Source organism: Leopardus geoffroyi, chromosome A1 (genome assembly GCF_018350155.1).
Source record: "Leopardus geoffroyi isolate Oge1 chromosome A1, O.geoffroyi_Oge1_pat1.0, whole genome shotgun sequence".
NCBI lineage: Eukaryota > Metazoa > Chordata > Mammalia > Carnivora > Felidae > Leopardus > Leopardus geoffroyi.
This window is the reverse complement of record NC_059326.1, coordinates 129,775,963-129,781,309: the sequence shown is the minus strand read 5'-3', so window position 1 is coordinate 129,781,309 and position 5,347 is coordinate 129,775,963. Positions and strand designations below refer to the sequence as shown.

At 40.8% G+C, this 5,347-nt stretch overlaps 1 long non-coding RNA gene across 1 annotated transcript; it reads left to right on the top strand.

Annotated features, from left to right (window-relative positions):
• The first annotated feature begins 1,985 nt into the window (after positions 1-1,985).
• On the top strand, positions 1,986-4,131 carry LOC123602231. The gene is made up of 2 exons (XR_006714424.1): positions 1,986-2,071; positions 3,702-4,131. It is a non-coding gene; the product is annotated as an uncharacterized LOC123602231 (long non-coding RNA).
• Positions 4,132-5,347: the final 1,216 nt, after the last annotated feature.

Sequence of the window (5,347 nt, the reverse complement as noted above, 5' to 3'; positions counted from 1 at the left end):
AGGAGTTGCAGAGTCACAGAAAGGGCTAGCAGCCTTTGAGTCTTGGTTTTGGGTCCTTCCTCAGACTTAGTAACATGGCTATCCTTTTTGTGGGTTCGTGATTCAATCCTTTCTTGGATTCCATGAACTAATCACCTGTTTTTGTTTTCCTAATTGAGTTAGATTTCTGGCACTAATGAGAGAGTAACTAATGAAGAATCTTGCATGCCTAAATAGCCCAGGAACGTGATGACTTTTAACAGAGATGCTATCCGACTTCTTCGGGTGTTTTCTGCCTGAAAGTCAAGCTTTTCCATTTCTAACACTATGAAATAATGATGTACTGAATTCCCTCACATTGAAAAGGAAAAAATTTACTTGCAGAAAATATGACTGTATTTGTATGAGTGCAGGCAGGTCTCATACATCTGAACTTTTTACTTATTTGCTGTTTGTTTCATTTATGTTATCTTCTAACTTTGAATCATAGCTGCCAAAACCTAAAAAAAAAATAAAAATAAAACTATGGAAGAAATAAAATTTTCTTTGGTGATCACACCCTCACCAGGTGTCAGGCATTGAGCTAGGTGCTAGGTCATAAGTGTGAAGAAGTCTAAATCCCATTCTTCAAGGAATTTGTAATCTAGTGGGAGAAGAAAGAAATTAACAGGCAACTGAAATATAGTGGCTTAAGTATTCTGCCATGTAAAACTGTGGGTCACTTAAGCAGTGTAGACGGAAAAGAGGTTTCCCCAGAAGAGGTGACATAAACTGAGACCTGAAGATACACAGATCTAGCCAGCTATACAGATGTGTGCATAGGGAGTGGAGGGGGAAGGCCTTCTAGACTGAGGCAAAAACATGTCAGAAAGCCCTAGAAAGAAGAGAGACTGGAATTTCATATAGCCCAGAATGTCTAGATTACAGATTACAAGGATCACATTAGAGTAATAAATAGGGGCTAGTTCAAGAAGTGCCTTTTATGCCACAGAGAAGCATTTGGCTTTAGACTAAGGGCAATGAGGAAGAGGTTTTGAGCAGGAGGGTAAGAAAAATCAGATTTGAGATTTTAAAAATGCTTAGAAGTCCACTTCTAAGACTTCTAAGAAGCCTGTGATGTAATGCAGGTTTAAAGTGATGGTGGCCTCCTTGCCCAAGATGGTGGCCATAGAGATGGAGAGGAATGGGTCAAGAGAAATTGAGGGTGAAATTGTGAGACCTGGGTCATGAATTGGAGGTGAGGAAGAGAGAGTCAAAGATGGTATTCAGGGGTCTGGTTTAGGTGCTTTGCTGGATGGAGGTGCTGCTCACTGATGGATGATGGGGTCCTTGCTGAGTGAAAGAGGCCTGTAGAACAACAGGGCAGATGTCCATCAGGAGGTTGGATATCTGGAAGTGGTGCTCCGTGGGAAGATATGGTGGTTGGAGAGTTGGCTGAATATAGTTAATAATTGAAACTGCGGGTAAGATTACTCAGGGGGAATGGATATTACCAAAGGAGAATATGTTGTGTAAGAAAGTCACAGGGTTCCTGGTGGCTCAGTCCAGTAGGCGTCCAACTCTTGATTTTGGCTCAGGTCATGATCTCAAAGTTTGTGGGGTCGACCCCTGTGTGGGGCTTTGTGCTGACAGTGCGGAGCCTGCTTGGGATTCCCTCTCTCCCTCTCTCTCTGCCCCTCCCTCTCCCTCTCTCTCAAAATAAATAAACAAACTTAAAAAAAAAAAAAAAAGAAAGAAAATCACAGGAGTGAGGACGGACCTCTGGGAAACCTCAATAATGAAAGACGCCATTTTTCATAGCCCTTCCAAGTGAGCAGCTGGTCTCTGGATCTCCACACTAAGACACAGGCGTGGCTGCTGGATTGTCACACATCTTGTGAATGAAGCACGTATCACAACAAAAATGGGAAATCTGCAACGAGAAAGAAAAAACAATTTCTGAGTATCCCGTCACCCTAAATTCTGACCCTGTACCTATTTGTTTTCTTGTGCTCATCTTGGTTTCTCCACAGAGCTCATAATCAATGCTGAGTCATTCCTGGAGCACTGGGGGTCCCCAGGATTCATCTTCGGCTTTTGTTTCCACGAAAAGGTGACAGTTACTGTCATGCTTGAGGCAAACACATGCCGAGTTTGAGGGGCCACAGACATTTTAGCTTCAGGAAGAGCCTTATGGACCTCCTCCCCCAATCAAGAGCTCAGAGTGTTTGAGATTGATTTCAGGAAGAATATTAATATTTGAGATTCCTGCTAGCAGTCTGAAAAGTTTTCATATTTCAGGCCCCTTCAGTCTGTTATTTCTTGGGTTGTTTTGAAAAGCAGAGCTCAAACTTATTTTTGAGAAAGGGCAGAATTAAAATTCAGCAGATTGTTCATGCTGTGTAAATAAACCCCTCTCCAGAAAGTGAAGTAATCCTTTTCCTCGGGGAGTATAGAACTACTTAGAATTACTTATTGCTGTCCTCACATGCAAAGCTCAGGCTTTGTGGCACCTTGGCTTTCTTGCAGGAGGAAGTCAGTAGCTGTTACCTTAATGTATGTCATATAAGTTCATTTCAAAAAGATTTTTCTTAATGTTTATTTATCTTTCAGAGAGAGAGAGAGAGAGAGAGACAGAGAGACAGAGCATGAGTAGGGGAAGGGCAGAGAAAGAGGGAGACACAGAATCCAAAGCAGGTTCCAGGCTCTGAGCTGTCAGCACAGAGCCCGACATGGAGCTTGAATTCATGAACCATGAGATCGTGACCTGAACTGAAGTTAGACACTTAACCGACTGGGCCACCCAGGTGCCCCAATATATGTTCATTTTTTACTACTACATTTGAGTGTTTGGGATTTGTAAATAAGTGTTTCTTGACGTATGGTCTCTCTAAAGCAAATGCAAAAAATGCCATGATCTTGATGGATCACATGGTCCATGAGGGAACAGGATATGTGGTTAGACTACTAAAGACAGCAAGTACTATAGCAAATATTGTCATTCAATAAACAACCAACAACAAATGAGGTTTCTTGTTATTTTGTGTCCCTTCCCTCCTTGTTTCTTATAGTCCAAGGATTCCAAATTCTCGTCTATGTTATCATGTGAGGGCCTAAGTTGGTCAAGAATAGCATTTTTTAATACACTTTTCTTCTGAACAACATGGTATCCTCCTGTTTTGTTCTGATCTGTTAATATGATACTACTTTATATAGGAAAAATAGGAAAACACCCTGCCTTCTATTTTTTGACATTTGTCAGATTTTAGTGGGATGCTTTCAACAAAGAGCTGATGTAACTCAGTTAGTTTTGACCTTCCTGAACATGTGGGAATGTCATCCTCAAGGCCAGCAGACTCTGGCCACAATGTACTCTTGGAAACTGAATCATCACATGCTCTCAGTGACAATAATTATTCTCATGGGAATAATGCAATAATTAAAGATTGCATTGCCTAGTCAGGGATATTTGGCTAACTACCCGACAATATTATTAAAGATATGACAGTATAAGTTTCTAAACAAATTTGGAAAAATATTAATATTTTTCTCTAGCTTCTATAAAATGGGCCTATTGTATTGTTACTTTGCTTACACTGGGGACCCTAATTATATATAAAATGTACTCATAGAACATGAAAATGTAACTCCAATGTGGTGTAAATTTGCTCTAAAACTAATATACTGGTGATAATACACATTAAACATTTAACTAACAACAATTTTCCTTTTTTTTTTTCCAGAATAGAAGAGCTTTTTGGTGGCATTTTGGAAGGCTCAGATTTCTTTAAAACATCTGTCTAGGGAAATTTGAACTAATTTCTCTTTTATTTCCCTTTCGTAAAAATTCCCATTAGTAAGCAAATGCATTCAAAACCATTCCCTTGATCTTATAACTGTATTTTATAAAAATACCCTCAAGTTTTTCCTTTTGTCCTATAGGCTGAAAGTGCTACAGTGGAATGTCTGAATGGCACACAGGAGCGAAGGCAGCTGGGACATTAGGGCTGGTCAAGTTTGGCAAGGGGCCGCTAGGCTGCCCTTCGAGTGGTGCAGTAGACACATGGGGCGGGGGTTTGGCTTCATCCTTTTTGTTTCTGACCCTGTTTTCAAGGACATATTATAAAAAGTTAAGACTTCTTGAATTTATTAAAAACTATAATGGAAATTAAAGAATGATTTTAAAATGCTAATTTTATTATCAAAATCACAGTATGGCACTTTTCTCTCCAAAAACCAGGCCATTCCATCAAAGCAACTCATCCACCCCAAATTCAGTCACACCACATCCTTACATTTCCGCCAGCACCTTGTGGTCATATCAGTTCAAAGTCATGCTGAGAACATAAACATCTGGTCCTAAGTATGGGTAGGGACCCATTGAGTTTATCTGATATAACCTTCCTGAGGTTGTCTTCTTCCACAGACATTTAGTCAAGTCACAAGAGAATTTAATTTTGTCTCTTTCCTTATCTCTTCTCTGACTGACCTATATATTTTGGAGAGAAATTTGACATATATCATGACTATAATATATTGAGCACTTACTATATGGCAGGTGTGGTGCTAAGTATATTATATGTGTAGCTGCACTTAATCCCCATACAAGTGAGGAAACTGTAGGCTCACCAAAATTCAGCAACTTGCCCAAGATCAGTCAACTAGTAAGTGATGAGGTTGAGATTCAAACTCAAGTCTATTTCGCTGAGAGTCTATGCTAATAACTTCTGTGCAATATGATCTTCCTACTTGGCCCATGTTCTTGTCTGGGTACCTTAATATTTTCATGAGGCACCTCTCGCTGCTGAGATGCCTCTCCCTCCTCTGGCAACTCAAGCTTGGGACCTTGCCTATTCTTCTGCACATTCAAACTTATCCTCACCATTCAGCAAATTTTATTGAATACTTCTTTGTGCAAGAAAGGCACTCTCAAACCACAGCTCTCCCAAGGGAAACCAAAGCCTCCTTAGAGACAATGTTCTAATCTGGACTGCTATGGAAGAAACTTAAAAAGCCCTTGTTCCCCCTACCCCCCACCCCCAACTCTATTCTTGGATGGGTTTGGGTCTCTAGTTGATTCAGAAATTCTTCATCCTCATTTAGACTCTCTAAGGGAGTGGCTCATTCCAGCAGAGCCCAACCTCATTCTGCCCATAGCAGGCTTCCCTCTGGGCCCCACATCCCCCCACAAAGCTTGTAGCAAGACTGGACAGCTGTGGGGCCCACTGTGTGTAAGGGCATGCATAGATGTCCCCAGACAGGATGTGTTCTCATCCTCTGAAAAACCCAATGGCTGCCTCCTTGCTTTGGCCACATTCTTTAGATAAATAAATCTGCTGGGTACAACTAAGACATTCTGTGTCCTGAAATTGGGAGTGGTTTTGAAAAG